At 39.1% G+C, this 26225-nt stretch overlaps 1 pseudogene; it reads right to left on the bottom strand.

Annotated features, from left to right (window-relative positions):
• Positions 1 to 2930: 2930 nt before the first annotated feature.
• Positions 2931 to 3527, bottom strand: LOC131998778 (guanylate kinase-like; annotated as a pseudogene).
• Positions 3528 to 26225: the final 22698 nt, after the last annotated feature.

Below are 26225 nucleotides of genomic sequence, written 5' to 3'. Positions count from 1 at the left end.
ACTCGAGTTTATGTGAATGAGGTCACTCTTGGAAAGCACCTCAAGACTGGGCTGGTTCCAGGGGAACCAACTTCATGAATAGAGGATTGGAACTTTCAGCCCCACCCCAACCCCAGTCTCTGGGGAGGAAGCGCTGGGGTTGAACAGATGGCCAATGGGTGATAATTTAGTCAATGGTGTCTATGTAATGAAGCCTCCATTAAAACCCAGAAGGACAGAGTCCAGAACTTCTAGGTTGAAAATTCTGGGACAGTTATTGACACTGAGAAGGCATGGAAGCTCCTCACCCTTTCCCATATACCTTGCCTTGTGCATCTGTTCCAACTGGCTATTCCTGAATTGTATCCTTTTGTAATAAACTCATTATCTAGTAAGTGAAATGTTTCTCAGAGTACTGTGAGCCACCCTAGCAAATTAGTCAAACCCAGAGATGGGATCAGTGGAACCTTCAGTCCATAGCACAGGTGAGAGCCTGGACTTATAACTGGTGTCTGAGGTGGAACTGAATCCTTAACCTTGTGGGATCTGTCTCCAGGTAGACAGTGTCAGAATTGGGTTGAATTATAGGGCACCCAGCTGGTGTTGGAGACTGGCTTGGTGGTGTGAGGAGAAAAAACACACATCAAAACTGGTGTCACATAGTTAACATTAATTCATTTCTTATAGAAAAAAAGAAAGAAAACAGAAGTATATAGAACACCAAATTAAAGTGACCTTACTCAGACTCAGTGTCCAATCGTGCATCTGTTTCTGAGCGTGCATACGATAGAAGAAGAATGATTTTACATATTTAATTTGTCTTCTTAAGAAAGTTCTGCTTGGCTTTGTGGGCCGGAAAATCATTTCCAACGGAGTATCACTTTGCTGCTGGCACTAGTTTTCCTAAAACATGCAAAGACTGGAGGTAGCATGATGGCAATTCAAAGAGTTCTAAAAAGAGAGATTAAATTTTAAAGAATGTCATGACTCATCCTGTTGATTTTGTTAAAAACCAAACTAAATGTTTTTCTTAATGTGTGGGAAAGAGAGTCAGCATCTGTCACTAGTAAAAAAGCATCAGAAAAAAATAGAATGGAGAGGACTGACAAGAAGGACAGCAAGCCCGAAAGTTGAGAAACACCCCACATAGTACACCTTTTCGATAAATCATACACCATAAAACACAAACCATAGGACACTTGAAAACCAACAGCACAAAATAAAAGGATCAAATACAGGAAACAGATCGTGTGGTAGTAGTCACTGTATGAGGCTTGTTGCAGGATTATCAGAAGTTGATAATCAGCAGTTGGGGGGTGGTCCCTGAAAACAGGGGAAATGTTTATATATGGGGAAGTGGTTTCATAATGAATAAATTGAGATATCTGGATAGCCTTTTTTTTTTTTTGGCATTATGATGGTCTATTCACTTATAACACACCTCCACAAAAGCTTATTGGTTTATAACAATAAGCATCATTCATTTTACTCATTTCGCGTTTGGTGGGGGCATGGCAGGAACAATCTATCCTTACTCTGTGCAACATCAGCAGCTCTTCTGGAAGGCTCTGAAGATCACTCACTCCCATGGTTAGGGAGTTGGATGCTTACCTAGGTCGTGCCTGGGAACATCAGATCTTCACATGGGTCTCTCTATAGAGTTGTGTGGCTTTCCTTATAGCACGGTGCCGGAGTTCTAAGAGATTAAAGTGGAAGCCTCATTTTATTATTAAAGTTTTTTATTATTGTTGTTGTTTGTTTGTTTGTTTGTTTTTAATAACAGAGAGAGATAGTGAGAGGGAACACAAACACAGAGGAGCTAGAGACAGAGAAGCAATCTCCTCACCAAGCAGGGAGCCTGACTTGGGACTCAATCCCAGAACCCTGGGATCATGACCTGAGCTGAAGGCAGACATTTAAAGACTGAGCCACCCAGATGCCTCTAAAGTGGGAGCTTTGAACAGCATGACTTTTCCCTCAATCTATTGATTAGGCAAGTCAGCAACCCTAGCCCAATGCTGTGGAAAGAGACATTGCATTTCATCACTCACTGAAAGGATTAGCAAAAAATTTATAACATTCTTTAATCTGCCACATTATAGAATAGTATTCTATTGAAATAAATTAATTCTATGTGTACTCACCATACCCTAATTGAGCAGAAAAGCAAGTTGAAATTTTGATTTAATCCCATTTGTGTAAAAAATTGGGGGAGTGGGACGCCTGGGTGGCTCAGTTGGTTAAGCAGCTGCCTTCGGCTCAGGTCATGATCCCGGCGTCCTGGGATCGAGTCCCATATCGGGCTCCTTGCTCGGCAGGGAGCCTGCTTCTCCCTCTGCCTCTGCCTGCCATTCTGTCTGCCTGTGCTCGCTCTCTCCCCCTCTCTCTCTCTGATAAATAAATAAAATCTTTAAAAAAAAAAAAAATGGGGGGAGAGGGCTATAAATATTTTGGGTTTTTTTTTTTTTTTTGGCTGGTTTGGGAATAGTGAAAGTATGGATAACCACAGACAGGATTGGGACGGGAAAGGAAGAGAGAATTATTAGCTTCTCCTTTTTAAACACCTGTACTTGATTTGTTGCCATTAGCTTATGTCACCTCAGGATATTTATTTTAAATGGTATCCTTTTGTTGTTGCTTTGTTTTACTTTATTTTGTTTCATTTCTGGAATGCAGAATGCTTATAGGTTTGTGCCTATTGACTTTGTATCCTGTATTTTGGGAATTTGCTGTTGACACTGGATCTTGTTGAAGTCAGTCAGTTGGCTGCCACCGAGGAAGAGACCAAGGCTACAGCTGGCCTGGCAGTGGATGTGACTACTTCAAGTTTTTTTGGTTTTGTTTTTGTTTTTTCCCCACTCTTACCCAGCATTTCTTTATTAGGACCACTGGCCCAGCTCTGCTGCAGAGGGAGAAGGGGAGGCCAGGGCAGTCTACAGCGGGCTTCCTTCTCAGGAGCAACTGGTCTTCTGAACCTTCTTGATTTCCTCCGCCAGCGCCTCCTCCAGGGTCTGGTAGGCCATGTCCAGGTTGTCGTTGATGATGACCAGGTCGAACAGGCCCTGTTTCTTGCTGCTCTCCATGTCCACCCAAGCGGAGGCCAGACGCTTGGCCAGGCTCTCCTCTGTCTCCGTGTTGCGCCGCCGCAGACGCTGCTCCAGGACGTCCAGCTAGGGCAGCCGCACGAAGATGTAGATGGGCCACAGGTCCGTCTTCCTGATGTCACGCATGCCCTGCAGGTCAACGTCCAGTGCGCAGATGCCGTTCCTGGCCTGAACGGCCTGCACAGCTGCTTTGCTAGTCCCATCCACGTCCCCCGAGAACTCAGCGTGCTCGATGAAGTCTCCTGTGGCCATGTCCCGCTGCCTCACCGCCCTGGTCACGAAGTAGTAATCTCTGCCATTCTCTTCTCAAGGCCGCAGGCCTCGCGTGGTATGGGACATGCTGAACCCGAAGACACTGCGGTGCTCCTGCAGGAGTCTCTTGAACAGGGTGCTCTTCCCGGCCCCTGAGAGTCCACTCAGCTGGACAGGCCAAGGTCCTGACATCCCTGGATGAAGGAAGGGGGCCCCCTCTCACTGTTCTCTAAACAGCTCCAGTTACATCAAGGGAGGGAGGGCACATTTGCGATGACCCATTTCCTACTCTCAGTCCACCAGAGAAAGCAGAATGTGAGCAACATGTGAGAACGTAGGGCATGCTGCGTGTTGACACATGTCACGTTGGGCATTCTAGAGCCATGAGGCACTGGAGGGGACAGATACTAAATGGCCATCTGGGTCAATATTGGCTGAACAAGAACATCTGCATGTACTCACAATTGCAGATTTGTTTCCCCTCTCCATTTTGGTGACCAATAATCCTACTATAAATGTTTTTTTTTTTCCAGTTCACAGTATATTCATATGTTGGAGTACTACGTAAATTTTCCTAAGTCAAAACAGCATCTATTACCTTGGTTTAAAAATAATGTTCTAAATTTATTCATTCTAGGAGTACTTTTGTATAGTCCTTGAAATTTTCTACATAGGCAATGGTGTCATCTGCAAATGCAGAAAGCTGTATGTCTTCCTTTTCAATATATTTGCCTTGTAGTTCTTTTTCTTGCCTTCTTGCACTGGCTAAGACTTCTAATACAAGGCTGAATAGAAGTTGTGAGAGTGGACACCCTTGCCTTGTACCCAATCTCAGGGATAAAGCACTCAGTCTTTCACCATTAAGGATGATTTTCGGGGCACCTGGGTGGCTCAGTCAATTAAGTGTCCAGCTCTTGATTTTGGCTGAGGTCATAATCTCAGGGTCATGAGATCGCTTCCCATATCTAGCTTCATGCTCTGTGTGGAGCCTACTTAAGATTCTCTCTCCCACTCTCTCTCTCTCCCCCCTTCTTCCCTCCCTTTACCCCTCCCCCCCCACTCTCCTTCTCTCTTAAAAAAAAAATGATTTTCATGATAATTTTATTTCATTGTTCAGATGTTCCATTTTTTGGTTTCTGTTATCCAGCCCTGTCCTACACCAAGAGTTGAACATATCCTCGCTTGTAGTCTTGTGAGCCCCTCTACTAGAGATGATCTTATATTGTGATTTTTCACAATTTCTGCCTCAGAAGACAGGTAGTTCTTGGGATGCAAAGCCCATGTGGTTTCCAGGTCTCTCCAGGTCCTTTTAACATTCAAAAACATATTTGCCGAATAAGTCTTGCAACTAACTAAGAAAAAAGGACAGGAGGAAAAGATGTATGAAGAAGGATTGAGAAAGTATAGATGGCACCACCATCAAAAGTTTCCCAAGCCAGGAAACTGTCTTTATTTTTAATATCACCCATCCAAACTTGCTGTTGGAAGTTCTATTTTGTCTGCTGGTCCATTTAGAGATCTGCCTTCCTACTTATGCTGCAAAATTCTGGCTACCATCATCTCTAACCGGGTAAACCATGGTAGCCTTCTTACCGGGCATCCAACTTCTACTTTGAGGCGCTCAACAGCCTTAGAAGGATCTTTATAATCATAAATCTTGTTGTTTTACTCTTTTATTGAAATTCACTTATCTGTTTCCTTTGGGTCTCAGAATAAAGACTAAACATCCTTCTGTGGCTCCCGAGGCCATTTGTGGTCTTTCTATCCTAATATCCATCTCCATCTCCCTGACTCCCTGTGCACTTTATGCTCAAGTCATTCAGAAATACTTTCTGTGTTAGTTTCCCACAGCTTCTGTAATGAATTGCCACAAACAATGTGGCTTAAAACAACAGAAATTCATTATCTCGTTTCAGGAGGCCAGAAGTCTGAAATCAAAGTGTCAGCAGCATTGGCTCTGAGAGAGAACCTAGTCCAGGAACAGGTGGAACAGGTGGAACCTATTCCACCTAAGCATGGTGGTTGCTGGTCATGCTGGACTTTCCTTGGTTTGTAGCTGTACCTCTCCAATCTCTGCTCACATTTTCCCATGCCTCCTTCACTCTGTGTCTGTGGGTCCCCATAGCCCTCTCTCCATAGAAGGACACCAGGCATTGAATTTAGGGTCCACCCTAACATAGCATGACCTTGTCATAACTAATTACATCTGTAGAGGCCCTATTTCCAAATATGGTAACATTCTGAGTTGCTGAGTAGACATGAATTTTGGAAGTACTACTTTAGCCACTGTATGTTCTTCTCAACAAATAGATTGAGTTCACTTTGCCTTCAGGTTATTTCCATTAGTTCTTCCTTCTCACTCCTCTTGGCCTTCAGCTTTTCTTCACTTTTAATTGTCTGTTTTAGAGAGACTTTGCCTGCTCTGATGTTTAATTTTATGTGTCATTCTCACTGTGCCATGAAGTATCAAAATATTTGGTCAAACAATATTTTGGGTCAGTCTTTGAGGGTCTTTCTGGTTGAGGTTAACATATGGATTGGCAGGCTGAGTAAAGCAGATTGTCCTCCCTAGTGTGGGCCTCATCTAATTAGTTGAAGGTCTGAATAGAGGAAAAATACTAACCCTCCCTCTAGTAGGAGGGAGCTCCTCTTGCCTAACTGCCTTCACCTGGGACATAAATCTTTTTCCTGTCTTCACACTTAAATTGAAACATTAGTTCTTGGAACTATCTCATAAACACATCTATGTCTCCAGCTTGCCAACTGCAGCTCTTGTGACTTATCAGCCTTCATAATTATGTGAGCCAATTCTTTATGATATAGTTGATATAAATGATATAGATAGATAGATAGATAGATAGATGCATGATATCATAGTCATTGCTAGATATTCAAGTCCTAGTATATTCAATATACGTTGTATAAAGGTTTCTCTTTCCAGATGACTGGTTGAATATCTTCTTCCCTTCCACCTCTCTAAAAGTGAATAAAAGATAAAAAGTGATTCATAAAATTATATGAAAACAGTAATGGTTGTAAGTTCTGTTGGTCATAATGGACTAGGTAATTTTCTGATCAATACTCTAGAAAAGTTTTCTAAAACTGGATAAAATATTTTTTAAACATCTTCCTGAGACCCTGTCTCTGGAAAGATGGTACAGATGTAATCTTCCAGATTTTTCCCACTAAGTTCAACCAAACACTCTGGATATTTTATGTTAACAAACATAAGAAGATTCTGAAAGGTGGAGAGAAGGCAGATGTGTTAGGAATATCAGGACTAAGAAAACAATATGATTGTGAATTTGCTGGAATTTCTTTATGTTGTATATCAAAGGCTTGGAGATCATGAAGCTGGCAACCCAGAAACACCAAAGGGTTTTGGTGAAAAAATACAAAGAGTGAAAAAAAGAAAAAAAATTCAATAAAAGTCTTCTCTCTAGCCAAAAGTTCAGGAAAGAATGAGCCAGCAAGATAGAAAACTTTAAGGCAAAAATCACTCAGTTCTAGACACATATAACAGAAGAGACTGTGGCCTCACCACATCTACACCAGTAAAGGCTGAGGGGGACGTCTAGACTTCCATTCTCGCCAGGCTATAATGTGGTGCTAAATTTTCCTTCCCAACACCAGCCTGGTGTTCAAAGGACAGAGTAGGGAGTTGGAACTTCCATCTCCAGGGAATAATGAGTGCCTTACCCCTTGTGGGGTCAATGGGGAGCATGTGGGGAACTTGGATTTCCACTTGCATCTGGTGGTGATGAGGTCTTCACCCACTCTGAGGTGCCTGAGAGGAGGCTTGGTGGAGGGTCAGAATTTTCATCAACACCCAGGCATAAGGTCACTCCGCATGGGTGTCAGTGGGGGCCACATCAGGAACAGTGAAGAGGTACTCATCCCTACCAACCAGGATGATTTCAGTGGAAGTTACTGACCCAATGAACCTGCAGTGATGACAAGTCTCTTCCCTACTTGACTGCTACCAGAGACCAAGTAAGGGACCTGGACTTAGAGCCACTAATTACAGCAAGGCAAATCCTTGTCATTCCCCTACCAAAGGCATGTCAATGAGAGGGTTTATTTTTATATATTTTATTTATTTATCTGAAAGAAACAGAGATCATGACAACACGAGCATGGAGGAGAGGGAGAAGCAGGTTCTCCACTGAGCAGAGAGCATGATACAGGACTCCATCTCGGGACCCAGGGTTTAGATAAGACCTAGACTCTCATAATACACTACTCCAAATGACCAGTTTTCATTTAAATAAGATTAGCTGTACCAATATTGAAGAAAATAAAAATCTGAGTGAAAGAAAGGACAATCAACACGTGCTAACACTTAGGTAATGCAGAAGTTAAGATTACCTGACAAATACTTTAAAGCAGGCATTATAGAAATGTTTCCAGCTACAAATGTTCTTGAAACCCAAGAAAGGAGCAGGAAATAGAATGGCTCAGTTTGAAGGAATAGAAAATATAAAGGAAAACCAAATGAAAATTTTAGAAAACAAAATACAATAATCAAAACTAGAAAAATAAAACTCAGTGGGCAGTCTCAACACCATGTAGAAGTGAACAGGAAAAAAAGAATCAATGAACTTGAATATGAATAATGGATATTACCTATTCTGAATAACAGAGAGAAAATACACTATTAAAAAGGCAATAAAACCTCACAGAGTTGTGGGACCATAACAAAAATCTAATATTTATGTCATCACAGTACTGAGAAAAAAGGAGAAAAATAGTGGAACTGAAAATAATTCAAAGAATTATGGATAAAAATTTTCAAAAGTTGGTAGAAGGGCATTTAGGTAGCTCAGTTGGTTGAGCCTCTGCCTTTGGCTCAGGTCATGATCCCAAGGGTCTTGAAATCAAGCCCCTGTCAGGGGTCCTTGCTCAGTGGGGAACCTGCTTCTCCCTCTCCCTCTGCAGCTCCCCCTGCTTGTGCACTCTCTCTCTCTCTCTTTCAAATGAATGAATAAAATTTTTGAAAAAAAAAAAGTTTGTAGAAGGTATAAATTCACAGATTCAAGAAGCTGAAAGAACCACTAACTAAAAACTAAAAAAAAAAAAATGCACATCAAGATACATCATAGTCAGTCTTCTGAAAACTTAAGACAAAGAATAAAATCTTAAAAGTAAACAGAGAGAAACAACACATTACCTAGAAGGGGGGAAAGAATTTGAATGACTAGAGGTTTTTCATCAGAAACATTAGAAACCAGAAGGAAGTGGTGCAATATTTTTCAAGTGAAAAAAGGTAGTTAATCTATATTTCTATACTCAGTGAAAATTTTTAGAAGTGAGAGATAAATCAAAACATTCTCAGATAAAGAAAATTTGAGGGAATTTTTCAAAAGCACACTTTCCCTAAGAGGATGACTAAAATATGTTCTCTAAACAGAAAGAAAATGTTAAAGAATCTTAGGACATCAAAAAGAAGGAACAATGGAAAGAGTTTAAAAAGGGGGGGGAGGGGTAAATACATATACTTTCTTTTTCCTATTGAGTTTCTAAACTACGTTTGAAAGAAGAAGCAAAAATTATGCCATTCTGCCTGGGTGGCTCAGTGGGTTAAGCTGCTGCCTTCAGCTCAGGTCATGATCTCAGGGTCCTGGGATCGAGTCCCGCATCGGGCTCTCTGCTCAGCAGGGAGCCTGCTTCCCTCTCTCTCTCTACCTGCCTCTCCATCTACTTGTGATTTCTCTCTGTCAAATAAATAAATAAAATTTAAAAAAAATTATGCCATTCTCTGTAACACTGTCTTAAATGGTTTCACTGTCTTAAATGGTATATAGAGAAAACATTTAAAATAATTGTATATAAATGATAGAGGGTAAGGGGATGTAAAAAAAGAAAGAAAGAAAGAAGAAAAGAAAATGTTAAGTGACTATATTCACTCCAACTGGCACCCCGGTATGGGATATTGACAGTTGAGAAGGCTGGCTGGGAGGGTGTATAGGAGAAATCTCTGTACTTTCCCCTCAATTTTGCTATGACCCTAAAACTGTTCTGAAAATAGTCTATATTTTATAGGGCTACCCTACAACCCAGTAATTGCACTACTGGGTATTTACCCCAAAGATACAAGTGTAGTAATCTGAAGGGCACCTGCACCCCAATGTTTATAGCAACAATGTCCATACTTACAATTTACATCAATATGGAAAGAACTAGAGGGTATTAAGCAGAACGAAAGAGTCAAACAGAGAAAGATAATTATCATATGATTTTACTCACATGTGGAATATAAGAAACAGTGCAGAGAAACATAGGGGAAGGGAAGAAAAACTGAACGGGAAAACATCAGAGAAGAAGAAAAACCACAAGAGACTCTTAACTGTAGGAAACAAACCCAGGGTTGCAGAAAAGGAGGTGGTTGGGGGGATGGGGTAATTGGGTGATGGGCAATAAGGAGCGCATGTGATGTGATGAGTATTGGGCGTTACATACAATTGATAAACTATTGAACATTAGGACATCTGAAACTAATGATGCATTTAGTGTATGTCACCTAATTGAATTTAAATTAAAAAAATTTTTAAATAGTCTATTTTTTAAAAGTTGCATTTTCCAGATCGATAGCTGCATACCACACACCGAAGATTCGTTGACCTATCCTAGTGAGAGTACCACATCCGTCCCAGTTGCGACGGGAGCTACCTTAAGTGCCTTAAGTCAGTAGTCAGCTGACTGACTGATACATCCAAAGCATCAGCATCTAACCAGCCAATTTTGTGGTTCCCTGTAGTCACCATTCCCCCACGTTTCCCAAACACCAGAGCTATAGCACACACCAACACATCCTTTTCCAACTGTACCTTGTTTCAGTTCGCCCCAGGTGAATCACAGCCCTCAACACACCATCCACTCCCCAGTGATGGGATCCACCCTCAGAATCCTATTCTTAGAATTCTGCATACCGGGACCACTGCCATGCCGACTACCTCTGGTGGCATTCTCCAGGAGCAGACTCCAAGGGGACAGTTTCTGTGCAAGAGGTTTGTGAAGAAAAAATATATATATACTGCCAGAAGCCAAGGTGGAAAAGCAGGGCAGGGAACAGGATGGGCTGAGCAAGGGTAAGATTTCAGACCAACTACCACAGAAAGCAGTTTCAGATTTGGTCCTGCAGGGTGACAAAAGAGTTATTACCTGGCCAAACTTGAATCCAGCTCCTCTGACTCCTCTGCCCAACTAGACCCCCACTTTTGTATTTCCACATCCATCTTTACTCAACCAATTTTAGCGAGAATCCTACTGAGTGGCTTAGTCAGAATTCCCTGCCCTTGATACCTGACCTCCCTCAGTATTTGGTTGTGTCCTTCATTCTCCATCACATCTCCCAGGTGATGTCTGATCAGCCTGAATCCTGTCTTCAGCAAGAATCCTGTCATTTAGGGGGCGCCTGGGTGGCTCAGTGGGTTAAAGCCTCTGCCTTCAGCTCAGGTCATGATCCCAGGGTCCTGGGATAGAGCCCCGCATCGGGAGCCTGCTTCCCTTCCTCTCTCTGCCTGCCTCTCTGCCTACTTGCGATCTCTCTGTCAAATAAATAAAATCTTAAAAAAAAAAATAAAAAAGACAACAATCCTGTCTTTTAACCAGAATGCTCTTTACCTTTGATGTTGTTTTTTGTTTTTTTTCCTTAGGAATTCTCCATCCAGTGACACCCCCCCCACCCCCAACCCTGCTCCTTGGCTATAAATTCCCACTTTTCCTCATGTTTGGAGTTGACCCCCTCCTCTCCCCCCGGTAGCAAAACTCCATTGGTCACTATACCTATCCCGACAGTCCCCCTGAATAGTCTGCCTTACCATTTTGAGAAGTGTCGTGGATATTTTTTTCTTTAACAAAGGAAACTGGAATATACATTATGTCTCAAAGGAATCCTGGGTGGAGATGTTTGCTGGGCTTTCATACTCCTACACCTGTCAGCCCTCGGCTGAAGGCCACCATGGGGGATGTCCTTTGGAATAGGAACAGAGTAGAAGCGAGGAGTCTGGGGGAAGTCTCCTGAAGGAGCATGTGGGGGTCTGCCATTAAGGAAGAGGCGTGCTGTTCTTCAAAGGGATCTCAGTGGGATGAAGCAGCAATAGGCTGACCTCATTTATGCTATCTGGACCACAGGGGTCAACCTCTGCAACCCCTCTGATCAATACCCTCATGTCTGATCCAACCCTGGACCCCTCAAAGGCAGAATTTATCCTCTCCTTGTATTCTTCCCCAATGCCTACTTGGGTAAATGTCCATAGCAGGCTGAGGGGATAAGAAAATATTTACACTCATCTCTCCGCAAAGAATAGGTCTCTTACCTAGGATCTCTTACTGTGGAAAAAAAAAAAAAAAAAATTCCTTTGATGTTAGTCCTGAGGAAGGTCTCCAAGTGCGTCACGTTCAGGTTATCTCAGGGCAGAAATAGTATATGGTGGGGCAGAGGGAGCTGAGAAATGAGGCTTTATTAGAGAATTTGAGAAATGTCCCAAAGCAGAGAAGTCATTCAAACACCCCCATTCACATACTCTCTTCAGCTTTATCTCTAAATATTACAGCACAGGATTATTTCTTACTGTCAACTTCTACAGTTTTTACTTCTTATTGCTTTTCTTATAACCTGCTAAGTACATGCTGTGTGCCAGGAACTGGGTTAAATTCTTGACTTGAATTATTCGGTAGAACCCTTAAATGAGGTAATATTGCCCTCAACAAGGGAGAAAAGCTGAGACCTTCAGGTCAGGGGCTTACTGGTAATGGGTCAGAGCGAGTGCAGGCAGAAGGGGTCAGCCCATGGCCAAAACTCTGCCCTCCACTGTCCTCAACTTGTCAAGCTTTCCTGCTCTTGTGATCTTGAGCTTTGATTTGCCCTCCTCCAGGGGTCTAAACGCAGACTCAGTTCTACCTCCACTGAAACCCCGCTGCCTCCAGGAAGCCTTCCTGGGGTCCAGTCAGAGATACTTCCGTCTTCTTCTGGACAAGGCTGGCACTCCCTGCAATGGTTGAAGGTGCCCTAGCCCCCCTGCTGGTTACTAGGCATTGAAAGGCGGCGCACTCTGTGTATTTCCTACTGCTCAGAGAGTGCAGCACAGAGCTGGGTATATAGTAAGTCTGCAGTACAGATGCCCAGCTGGAATAAAGAGCTAATGCTCAATGTTTGCATGTTAAGAGGCATGTGGTCTGATCCTCCACTTCCAAATGCTTATGCATGATTTGGAGCAGTGTGCTGTCGAAAGGATTTTTTTTTGGGGGGGGGGGGGATGGGTGCAGGGAGTCTTAACATATCTAAAAGCTAGAAGACACCTATGATATCCAGAATTGTGTCATTATTAAAAGTCAAAAAAATTAGCATCTCCATAGCTAGAACACTTTTATATCCACATTTTTGTCTCTTCAGCAAGCCATCTGCTTGCATAATTTCATTTCTATTCTACAGACACCCACAGGCAGCCCTCCCCTGGAATCAAACTCCTGGCTTGTCCTGTCCTAATTCTCAGGAAAGATCAAATGAAAAGCCTGCAGTTCTCCCTCAGTTAATCCTGAGGACCACTTTGAGGCTTGTTTTATTATCTAAAGCCCGATGCTTAAGGAAAACTTGTGACCTGCTTGCTGTGAAGGAGCTGTGATCTCTGATTCCTGACCATTCAGCTCTACTGCTTTCTGCGGACACCACCTCGCTCTGCTCTCCGGGGCTCTACCTGTGTATTTGGATCCTTTGCCACCTCCTCATACACCCCACACTTTCTTCTCTCACTGGGTTACTGTGACAGAATCTCTGAGCCCTGGAAATTCCTCTCGGAAAGTTGCTATAGAAACTCCCGATGGGGGTGTTCAGTAGGATGCAGTGTGAATCCTCCCAGCTGATGCAAGGAGCCTTAGAGCTGTGTGCGTGGCAGCTCCAAATCAACCCCCAGCATTTCTCACCCGACATGTGTTGTCCCAGAGGGTGGAGGAGGAAGCCACCCCGCTTTTCTGCTTAACTCCAGCATTGAAAAGAGAACCTTACCTCCTCGGAGCTTGGGCAAGGTAGAAAGTTCCTTGTGCCCCAACACCTCAGCTCCAAGTTAGGGAAACTGAGGCTGAGTGGTCCCCAGATGTTCTGGGTGCCAGGGATTGCCAATAGTCAAAGATGAGTAACAGGCCAACTCTGATGGAGTGCCAACATGTCACATTCTCTCCATTGGCAAGGTGGTGCATAGGGGAGGAGCCTGCCCCTAGCTGGGTCTGGATGATAACCTCCTACTCCTGTATCTCCTCAGAGAGTCCTGGTTCTTGCCCTAAAGCTATTAGGTTCCACCAACTCCAAACTCATTGAAGGCTTGCTGCAGCCAGTGGAAGACCAGCGCTTCTTCATGACTATTTCCAGAGAAAGTCAGTGGATCTGCTGATCAGAGTAGTTCAGTCTAAAAGAAAGAACCTTGACTGTGGAAACAAATGGCCTGAGCTCAAAGTCTAGATTGCCCATATTATAGTTGTTCCCTCAGTTTTCCCATCTGTGAAAGAGTCATAATGATTTATAAGGTGGCCTTATAACTTGGTGATGTGGTATGTATGTTCCTCAACCATGTTGTTCCAGAGAAGTTACACCTGACTGTGGTCAGGGGCCCCTGAGAGCAAAGGAGGCAAAGGTATTCTGGTGGACACATAGCTGCACGGCAGACTCAGAACCAGCAGGTAAACCAAGGACAACTACACCTGAGAGGTGACTTAGGGTGGGCAGGGCCAGAGGCTGCCAGACAGGCATTCAGGGCCCTTGATCCCACATGTTGACAAATGACTGGATTTTCACAGGGTTGCCTGTGAGATTTTCTCTTTTCACATAGTTCTTAAAATAAATCTCACTGGAGGGAGGGTTTCACAGAAGAGAAGTGACAGATATATCTTGTTCTACATAAGATGACTAATAGCCCACAAATGTTCCCAAGAAACATAAGCTGGAGAATGTCAGAGACACAAAAGGCTTCAGAGACATGGAGCCTTTTGGCCCGTATGAGGAATAGGAGGCCAAGAGCAAGTGTGGCTTTTCCAACAAGCTAAAAGTCCATTTATCTTAACAGATATCAAGTACATACTATGTGTGAGACTTTATGCTGGAAATAAGGCAATCTCAGACATACATATAAAAGATGGTCCTCTGTTCCATGGGCATTATAGTATAGTTAGGGAGGGTAAGACACAAACAAATATACTACTGGGCAGAGTAGTAAGAAATACCAAAAAAGTCGTATAAGCTATGGCTCCTGGAACCAGGATTGAGTTAATTACTTAACTTTGAAGGTGAGGAAGATTTGAGGGTAAGCAGAGTAAGATACATCTGAAGGAGCTTCATCAGAATTATGGCTTCCTGAGACAGACCACAACAAATCAGTAGAACATTTATAAGAATCCTGTCTTGAAAAAAAAAAAAAAAAAAAAGACAAATACAAGTCAAATTTTAAGGGAAAAAAGCCTATCTGAATATTAGTTAAAATAATGAAAACTGAGGTTAAGAGAGAAATTTTAAAAACAATATGTTATGGAAGATTAGGCAGTCAGGGTTTCAAAAAATATTTACTGATATCAAGAAATGTATCAGACAAAATTGTAAAGGGCCTTGACTAGCCCCCTATCTCTAACTAGTATGGTACTCAAAGGAGAAAAAGGAATGCCTGGCTGAGCTCCAGCAGACTTGCAGAGATTCTGAACATTCTGTGTAGTCCCCTAACGTAAACTCAGAACCATCAGCCCAACTGGACCAAGATGTTTAAGCACAAACTCTGGCTAATCAGTAGATAATCACTAAATGATGCTGATCCAGGGGCATTAGCTGGGAAGCCTGGCTTAAACAAATGAACAAACACACACACACTTTTTTTTTGAGCAGGACTTTTTCAGCTTCATACCATCGTGGGGGAGACCAACCTAGAGAGTTAGTCTGGACTAATCAGTAAACAAGTTTTAAAAAAAAAATGTAAAGGACAGGAAAACCAGCAATTCTGGGAAGAGAAGATGGAAACAGGATCCAGTGCTATTACATCTAAAATGTTCAGTTTCCAATGACCATAACAACAACAAACCAGGAGACAAGCAAAGAAACAAGGAAGTGTTCAAGATACAGGAGGGAAAGTGGTCAGCACAAACTCCTGCTTTCAGGGTCCAGATGTTGGACTCCGCAAAGACACCAAAGCAATCATTTACAAACATGTTCAAAGAATAAAGGAAGCTATGTTTAAGAATACAGGAAAAGTATGGTGGCTTATCAAGTAGAGAATAGAAATAAAGATACAGAAATTGCATTAAAAAAGAATCTAATAGAAATTTCGGAGTTGGAAAGTATAGTCATTGAAACAAAAAATTTACTAGAGGGATTCTACAGCACATTTGAGCTGACAGAAGCAATAATATGCAAACCAGAAGATATGGCACTAGAGAATATCCAAACTAAAGAACAGAGAACATTAAATCAAAAAAATTGAACAAAGCCTCAAAGAAGAGGCTCAAAAAGGACTTAAAAATTATTTAAAAGAACAATAACCAAAAAAGTCCCAAATTTGATTCAAAGAAAACAATCTATACATCTAAGTTCAATAAACTTGAAGTAAGATAAACTGAAAAAATACACACCTAGACAAATGATCATCAAATTGTTGAAAGTTCAAATCTTCGCAGTAGCAAGAAAAAAAAAATGTTCAAGTACAGGGAAACCACAATTAGTTAATATCTTATTCTAATGAGAATTCTCATAAGAAAAAAATGGAGTCTAGAAAGCAATGGGATAACACACTCAAGAGACTGGAAGAAAAAAATAGTCTGTATTCAATAAATCTACTTGTCAGAAACAAGTATGAATTAAATACATTCCCAGATAAACAAAGAATGACAGAAGTCATTGCTAGAAGATCTTCCTTAGAAATACTAAAACAGTCCTTTGGGCTGAAAATAAATGATACCAGACTGTGACTTGAATCTGTATGAAGAAATAAAGTGGACTAGTATAGGTAATTATATAAGGAAATATAGATGACAGTATATTTCATCCTTTTTTCTTCTCAACTCATTTAAAACATATTTGCATAAAAATAATTGTAATTCTATATTGATCGTCGAATTTTAACATATGTGTGTGTAACATAAATGGTGATAATAGCACAAAGAAGAGGGGAGAAAACAGCCTTATTGGATATCTATATTTTACTTAAATGACATTAGCATTGATCTAAAGTTGGTTGTGATAAATAAAGACACATAATGGAATCACCAGAAAAAAAAACACTGATAAAATAACACTAAAAATATACTGAAGACAACAGTTATATAACAAAGTAATTAAAACAGTGAAATAGAAAGTTTCCACTTGCTGCCAAAAATATACAGTAAAGAAACACAGGAAATAAAAGATATGAAAAATAAAAATTAAATAGCAAAATGACAGATATAAATCCAATCATATCAATAACTACATTAAATATAAGTGTATTGAACACTCCAATCAAGTCAGAGATTTTTAGATTGGGTAAAAAGAAATGAAGATCTAAAATACAGCTTTGAAGGGCACCTGGGTGAATCAGTGGGTTAAGCCTCTGCCTTCAGCTCAGGTCATGATCTCAAGGTCCTGGGTTCGAGCCCTCCATCAGGCTCTCTGCTCAGCAGGGAGCCTGCTTCCCTCTCTCTCTGCCTGCCTCTCTGCCTACTTGTGATCTCTGTCTGTCAAAAAATAAATAAAATAAAATTAAAAAAAAAACTTAATAAATAAATAAATAAATAAATGAAATACAGCTTTGAGGGCACATGGGTGGCTCAGTGGGTTAAGCCTCTGCCTTTGGCTTGGGTCATGATCTCGTGGTCCTGGGATCGAGTCCTGCATCCGGCTCTCTGCTCAGCAGGGAGCCTGATTCCTCCTCTCTCTCTGCCTGCCTCTCTGCCTACTTGTGAACTCTCTGTCAAATAAATAAATAAAATCTTTAAAATAAAATAAAATAAAATACATTTTTGATCCAAAGATGCACATAAGTTAAAAACAAAAGAATAGAAAAAGCTGCTATGCAGATAGTAACCATAGGTGAGCTGGAGTGGCTATATTAATATCAGAAAAAATAAAACTGTGGCATATCAAAATTTATGAACTGAGCTAAAACAGTGCTTACAGGGAAATATATAGCTTTATACTACTGTATTAGAAAAGAGGAAAGATCTAAGTTGATTTTCTAAACTTCCACATTTAAAAAATAAAAAAAGAAAACTGAACCTAAAAGAAGAGGAATAAAAGAAATAATAAAAATTAGACAGGAAATCAATTAAATAGACAAAAGAAAAACAATAGAAAATATCAGTGAACTGAAAGTCAGTTCTTCGAAAAGATTAACAATATTGCTAACCCTTTAATTGACCAAGAAACAAGGAAAATTATGAAAACCATGGTAAGAGACGGGAGACTTCAGTGGTGAATTTGTGGAAATGAAAAGGAAACTATTATTACTATTACTATTATGATAAATCATTATAAGGGAATATTATCAACAATATTATGGCAACAAATTAGACAACTTAGATGACCTGAATAAATTTGAGACCAACTCAAAAAGAATTTGAAAATGTAAATAGATCCATAACAAGTAAAAAAACAAAACAAAACCAAAAAAACCTGAATTCTCACAATTTAAAAATATTCCCAGAAAAAAAAAAAATGATGAATCTTTCCAGAGTCCTGGTTTATTATTAGTCCACTGGGGCTCTTGGCTTGACACCTTTCCTTCCTCTTTCTCTGTGTTTTCCTCTTGTGCTTTTCTTTTGTACTTTTCTTTCTTTCCTTGTGATTATTCTCTTCTTATAGATTTGTTTTGAAAACGTAGCTCAATAATGGCCAATATTTCTTCTTTTCTAATGGATGCACTTAGAGTTACATTTTCCTCTAATTACCATTTTAGCAGCATTAGTCATATCTTGATACATACTCATTCTTTATCATTTACTCATAAATATTTCATCATTTCCATTGTGATTTCCTTATCCCTTGAATTATTCAGCAATGCATTTTTTTCATTTCCAAAGAAATATGGCTTTTTTTTTGCTACATTTTATCACTGATTCTCATTTTGAATACTTAGTAGATACAATTATCTATATTAAAGAGACTACTTAATATTCACTGAGATTGGCTGTGTGGTCTAGTATCTTCCAGTGTTGCTAAAATTTCAGACTTCTCTTGGGTTCAGGGTTCTAAATATGCTCATTAAGTCAAACTTGCTAATTTTGTTGTTCAAGTATTCTTTACCCTCACTAATTTTTGGTCTGGTTGTCTTATTGAAATTTCCCTTTATACATGTGATTATATCATTTTTTGTTATAATTCTGTAATACATATTTACTTCATTAATTTTCAGTTTGACTAATGTAAGTACATCTGAATATTGTTCTTACATTTGTGACCCATTTATTGTTTCTCCTCTGTGACCTATTCATATCCTTTGTTAGTTTTAATATTGGTTTGTTGGGTTTTTTTCATTGACTCAGAGAATGATTAAGGAAACTAATTATTTGTCTATATAATTGTTTGGTTATTATTAGTATATCAGATGCAAATATATTTCCCAGTCTGACATTTCTCTTTGGGTTTGGTCATGCATATTACAGAGTATAGAAATCAGCTTGCCAAGTTTCACTAAGTAAGGAAACTTGCTGGAATTTTTATTGGGATTGGATTGCAATATTAAGTCCTCTCATCTGTGCACATGGTATGTCCTTTCATATTTTAAATAAAATGGACAGAAGGAGATTATAAATAAAAGAGCAGAAATTAGTAAAATAAAAATGCAAACATATAATACAGAAAATTAGCTTGTTCTTTGAAAAGACTTACAACACTGGTAAGTTCTGATAAGACTAATTATAATAAAAAGAATGGACAAAAATAATCAGAAACTAATAAAGGGAGTAAGCAACTTCCTGTCCCCTTCCCCACCAGAGGCAAATTTAAACCACAATTGACATAGGATAAAAATATGAATAATAGTGCAAAAAAACCTTGTGTCTACATTCATTAGCCTTCCAATGAAAACTGTACAGGTCTGAAGGGCTTCACCCACAAGTATTACCAAACCCTTGTGGAAAGAAATAACACCAATCTGACATGATCTCAGAACATAAAAATTATGCTTCCAAATAATTTTATGAGGCCAGCAAAATCTAGATATCAAAACATTTCCAGTCCAAATTGGGGAAGATAACTAAAGGCCAATTTTATTTCAGTACCTAGCTAAATATTCTATAAAATACTACAAATTTCGATTTGCCAATGTACAAGAAAGGAGAACAAATCATGACCAAATTGGTTTATCCCAGGATTGCAAGGTTGCTCTTACACTGGAAAGACAATCAATGTATTTTACGACCACTGATTATATCAATAGTTACGAAGAAAACATCACAAAACATACCTAATGAAGAAATTTTGAAAGTTCTCCTTTTAGTGAAAGGAGCAAGAGGTACATTTTAGTTCATACTGGAGATTCCAACCTGTGCAATATGTTCAGAAAGAGAAATAAAGAAGGGTTAGAAAGGAACAGTGAAACTGCCATCACTGTAGATGATAAAGCTATCATACAGAAAATCCTAGAAAATATGAAAATTCAAAGGAATAGATTGATAAATTGCACAAAAAATATAAAATTTGGTTATACTTCTATTTACCAACCATAAAAACTTAGACAATGAAATTTATACTAGCCTTCACATGCACAAACAATAATCTGTTAGAAGGCATAATAGAAGAGAATATACTTTTTATAATATAAAAAATAAAATATTAGGCATTAACCTAACAAAAAACAGTGTAAAACTTAAAGGAGGAAAGCTATTTAAAAAAAAACTCTACAAGAACACAAAGGTTGACTTGAACAACTATAAATACATATAACATTGTTAAATAGGAAGAAATAAAACCAGAACACTGTCAAAACAAAATAAATGTTTCCTTTTACTTTGATATATAACATAATAAAATGTAAATACATGATAAACTTTTAATTTGATATATAATATAATAAAATATAAAACACATGATAATTATATATACATGTATATATAATACAGCATAACAATATACATAATTATATATACATATATATTCATACATTATATACAAATGAATACACAAGCAAGTGCAGCTCAGTTTTTCGTGAAAAAAAATAGTAACAGTGGGATGGGCGTATTCCTACCTGATATAAAAACGTATTATAATGCATCTATGACTAAAATAATATGGCATTGGTACATCAACAAACAGTGGAACACCATAGAAAAATCCTGAAATGCACATACCTGTAAATAGAAATTGAATATTTCATAAAGGTCATATCTAAGATCAGTGAGAAGAGATGGCCTTTTCACTAAGTGACTTTGGGAAAATTATACAGCCAGATTAAAAAAAGGAGACAGATCCATCACTCAAATTAGGATAAATTGTAAATGGATCAGAAACAAGCATGTAAAAATTAAAACCGTATAAGTTATAAAGTAAAAAAAAAAAAAAAAGTGAAAGCTTTCATAACCTGAAAGTAGTGTGTTTTAAAGTATGACTCAAATTACTTAAAACTATTCTCAAATTAGAAGCAAAAAAAAAAAAAAAAAGGACTGATAAACTTGACCACATTAAAATTACAAAATTCTTGAAAGGAAAACACCATAAGCAAAATAATAAAACTCTGGGGAAACTTGGGGAAACATTTGCAACTTAATCACAGGCAAGGGGTTAAGAGCTTAATATTAAAACATTCAAAAAAAAATGCTCTCATAATTGGAAGAAAAAGACAAACAACCCCATCGAAATATAGCCAAACGTTATGAAGAAACAATTCACAGTAAAAGAAATGCAAATGTTTTCTAAAACATTAAAAAAAAAATTGCTCATGATTAAGAAATGCAAATTAAAACGATACCGGGATGCTATCAGATCTTACCTATCAGATTGGCAAATCCCAAGAGTCTAAGAATATACCCTATTGGTAAGAGTTTAGGAAAAGACACTCACAATCAGATAATGAGGGAATACAAAATGTTCCAGTGCCTAGGAGGAGAATCGGACAAAATCAAGAAAAAAATCTGTATCTCCTAGCCAGGAATCCAATGTCTAGGAATCTATTCCTAAAATATATTGACAAAATATGTACTGACATATGCACAAGGTTATTTGTTGCACAACTATTTATGACAGCAAAAGATTGCAAGCTACCAGAATGTCCATTAGTACGGACCAACAGACTGACCCTGATTGAATAGACTAACCCTGAGGTTAGAATTATTTCCTGTGATTCCAAACCATAATATTTTCATTGTATGTCCTTAGTGATACATAGTGATAGTGATTTTACAAAAGTAAAAGAACTATGAAAGAATATTATTCATTGGCATAAATTTTAATATTAATATTAGTATTATTTCAAAATGATTATATGTGTATATATATGTAGCATAACGAAGTAGAAACTTATTCTTATCATAGGATACCAAGATTTCTAATGTAAGTAAATGGTTAAGTAAAAATCCAATAGGCTTCAATTTGAATTGTAAATATTAGTAAAAACCCATGTCTGTATCTGTCATTTACCAAAAAATTTTCTTAATTCTGTCCACCAAAGGTTTAAAAGCCTGGACTACACAGTTGAAATGAGCACCTCTGGCATGCGAACTGTGGTCTCTGTCATTTACCATAAACAGTGAGCCAGGAGTCTTCAGAGAAATTGCTGACAACAGGTCTGAAACAGAAAATATATAAGAATAAGCTGGACATTCTTTTTGTGCTGGAAAGCAAGTCAGTTATCGAAGACTGATAAATCCATGCCAAAGGAACACAGAAGCCAATCTGAGAGCCTAAGAGAGACAGTTTGAACATCAAGGAGTAAAATAACGATAGTTATTTATGTTTGTATAAATATTAAATAATTATTTGGTAACTGACGAGGGAGCAGAAGGTTAGGTGAGGACAAATACAAGCTGAAACCCTCACATCCCCTCCAACCCCCTCACCCACCCCCACCCTTCCCAGTCTGCATACCATGCTTCCTGGGTGGGTATGTGTGACATTCCTCCGCACTCCTGTCTGTCCTGAAACTAAGGGAAGGAAAAAAACAAATGGTTCACTAGTAAAGATCCCAGTCCAGAAAGACAGGAGTCTCCCTCAGTTTACAAATGTCTTAGTGATTTACAAGGAAAAAAAAACATTCTTATCAACGGTGTAACTTCCAGAGACCCATAGACTCAATTCCCTGAATCCGTAACATCACCAACCCATCCAGAATGAAGTGGGAAACAAAGGTAGAAGGGCATATAAATTTAAAAAGAAAAAGAAAAAGAAAGAAAAAAGAAAAAAAATGTCCTAATAACCTACAGCCCTCTGGCAAGGACTTGTGATAGGCAAAATACAAATAACATTCCTCTAGGAAATTCCCAACTATCTTAATGTTAATGCTTTACTAGAGAGAAAAACAACTTCACCTTGACAATGGCAAGGCCTCCAGTATCTCCTAGATCCTTTTTTGCAGACAAAAGTCCTTTTGAAAACCTCCCTTTTTCCTTACTCCCAGCTCCCAAGTCTATAATCAGTCACTCCTCACAACCCCAGTGTAGTCTCTCTTTCTGCCCACAGACCTAGTCTTCATGCTGTAAAAAAATCACCTTTTTGCTCCAAAGATGTCTTGAGAATTTCTTCTTGGCCATTAGCTCTGGACTTCACCTACATTCCAAACCTACATCAGTAATGACACTCAAAGTTTTAAAAATAACCAAACACCTCATCAGTCCCTCTTGGAAGTTGCTGGGACACCAACTCACAACCATGAAAAGGGATAAAGGGCAAGAATCAAACATTTAACCCGCCTTTCCTGCGTGAATTGTATTTCAGCATAACCAAAAAGATGATGAAGGAAAGTTCTTACAGGAAAAAACCAGCTAATATATGCAGGGGGAAAAAAAAATAAGAGAGAGTTGCACAATTTTGCAACCTCTAATGAAATGACGGATCCTGTCTAAAAAAACACATACTGGGTGGATTAGACAACATAAATTGTTTCACAGTTCTAGGGCCTTGAGGCATCTCTCTTTGGTTTGTAGAGAGCCATCTCCTTGCTGGTGTTCTCACATGGGAGTAGGAAAGAGAAAGCATGTTCTGGTGTCTCTTTTTATAAGATCACTAATTCTAGTATAAAACCTTACCCTCATGACCTCAGCTAAACCTATTTATCTCCCAAAGGCCCCATTCACAGGACTTATCTTTAAAAGATTCTGAAATTAATTGAGAGCCGTTAAAAAGAACAGAAATAGGGGGGCACCTTTTAGCTCATTTGGTTAGGTGTCTGCCTTCAGCTCAGGCTGTGATCTCAGGGTCCTGGGACAGAGCCCTGTATCAAGCTCCCTGCTTAGTAGGGTGTCAGCTTCTCCCTCCCTCCCTACCTACCTTTTGCCCTGTCCATGCTCTCTCTGTCTCGCTCTGTCTCTATCTCTCTCTCTCTCAAATAAATAAAAATCTTTTTAAAAGAAAAAGAGAACAGAAATAAAGAGTATGGAACATACTTTGTCCAGAGTTTGGAATAGTGAATACTGTTGAAATGCAAATTCTCTTCAACTTAACCTGTGAATTCCATGCAGTCTCAGGCAAATCTCTATAGTTTTCCCCTCCATGGCACTCAAAAACTAATTCTCCAATTTTTATGGAAATGCAAAATGCCAAGAATAGCCAAAATACTTTTCAAGAAGAACAAGATATGAAGAATTGTTTTATTGGATATCAAGACATAATATAAAGCTTTGATAATTAAAACAGGTTGGTGCTGGCATAAAGATTTTTTTTTTAAACCCCTGGAACATAAGAGAAAGCCTAGATATGGGACAAAGGTGTGACTGCAGAATGGTGGAGATAGTGTGGTCTTTCAGTAATGACATTAACATAATGAAGTATTTTTACCAAGAAGTGAGAAGGCATATCTGATTCACAGTACACATAAAATCAATTCCAAGTGGCTTATAAACTTAATGCAAAAGGCAAAGCAATGAAGATTAAAGAGAGAATATGGGAGATTAACTATAACTGCAAGGTAATAAAAATTTCTTAGTGACATAATGGGGTCAGAAATGATAGGAAAACAGAAATCTACATGGAGCTAGAGTTGGTCCTAGGGGTATATTCTGACCCCTCTTGGCTTACAGATGTGTTTTTCTAAATTTCTTTTAAACCACAACATACATTAAGATAGATATGTTATTTCTTGATATATACATCCCAATACACACACACACACACACACACACACACACACACAAGTGCATGTACATACACACACACCACCTGAAACCAAATTTCACAAAACAATATACACCCTTAAATGTGAGGAACCAAATATTTTCTTTTTTTACTCTATTATTCTGATTTATCTTTTTAATCCTGTTTGCTATCCATTAAAACGAATATGAACTACTAGGGGGTTGTAACAGTTTAAAAATTGTTAGTCTGGGGCGCCTGGGTGGCTCAGTTGGTTAAAGCCTCTGCCTTTGGCTCAGGTCATGATCTCAGGGTCCTGGGATTGAGCCCCACATTGCGCTCTCTGCTCAGCAGGGAGCCTGCTTCTTCCCTATCTCTCTGCCTGCCTCTCTGCCTACTTGTGATCTCTGTGTGTCAAGTAAATAAGTAAAATATTTTTTTTTATTTTTTATTATTTTTTTAAAAGATTTTATTTATTTATCAGAGAGAGAAGGGGAGAGAGTGAGCACAGACAGACAGAATGGCAGGCAGAGGCAGAGGGAGAAGCAGGCTCCCTGCCGAGCAAGGAGCCCAATGTGGGACTCGATCCCAGGACGCTGGGATCATGACCCGAGCCGAAGGCAGCTGCTTAACCAACTGAGCCACCCAGGCGTCCCTAAATAAGTAAAATCTTAAAAAAAAAAAAAAAAATTGTTAGCCTAAAACAGCATTTTAGCAGGCAACTTAGGTGCAAAAGGGAATGAAGAACCTGATCATGCAGCAAACTAGTGGGAGTATGGAAAGGGACTATCACAGCCCCATGTCTGAAAGAGCTGGGGTAGTGTGTGGCAATACATTTAGAGATAAAGCGTGGTCTTTGGATCAAGACTTCCTGGCTTTAGTTTCAGGCATGTGACTTTAGGCAAGCCCCTTAAGGTATCTGTGCTTTTAAATGAGAATCATAATGGGGCTTGCTTCATAAGGTTGTTGAAATGTAAGGTGTTATTATCTAAAGGGTCAATATATCTAAAGTATTCAGAGTAGTGCTTATCTTAGCGAAAGCACTACACCATCCAAGTTGTGAAGCAAGACTAGTGGGTTAATCTTATAATCTTATTTATGGATGGAGAGATGGTAACCTAGTAACACATGACTTCTCAGATTCGAGGTGTGAGATTTGAGCCTTGAATGAATAAGGTAGAACTACTCAATCTATTGGAATAACTGATCTCACTGGATTTGTGAGGTTGCCTGTGAGATAGAGATAAGTACCTTTTTCTGGGAGTAGCACTTTGGAAAAGATGGATAGATTAGTGACAAAATCATGGGGGAAACATTGTAAAATTTGTTTTCCCCAAACCTCTAGAAAACCAAATCACAAGCTCCCAATCTCGATGGGAGCTGTATGTTACCACAGGTGACATATAGGCTGCTGAGGGTTTCTGCTGGTTAAACAGAGTAATGGGGATTTTACTTCTTAGGATGTAAAAGTTTGCAAGAAGCTATTGCTCACAATATAGCAACGATAAAAACCCAACTTATTTCAAAATTATCCTATATGATACCCATTAGAGACGTAGAATGCAAAGAAGTCTAAATATGCGTATTTCAGGAGGGAATGGGCCCTTTCAAGGTAAGGGTTTTCTATAACTGTTTTTATCTCTGGAGCATGGCAGAAAGAAAAATAA

Source organism: Mustela nigripes, chromosome 13 (assembly GCF_022355385.1).
Source record: "Mustela nigripes isolate SB6536 chromosome 13, MUSNIG.SB6536, whole genome shotgun sequence".
In the NCBI taxonomy this organism is placed as follows: Eukaryota; Metazoa; Chordata; class Mammalia; order Carnivora; family Mustelidae; genus Mustela; species Mustela nigripes.
The sequence above is the reverse complement of the archived record's forward strand: the minus strand, read 5'-3'. Positions and strand labels throughout refer to the sequence as shown.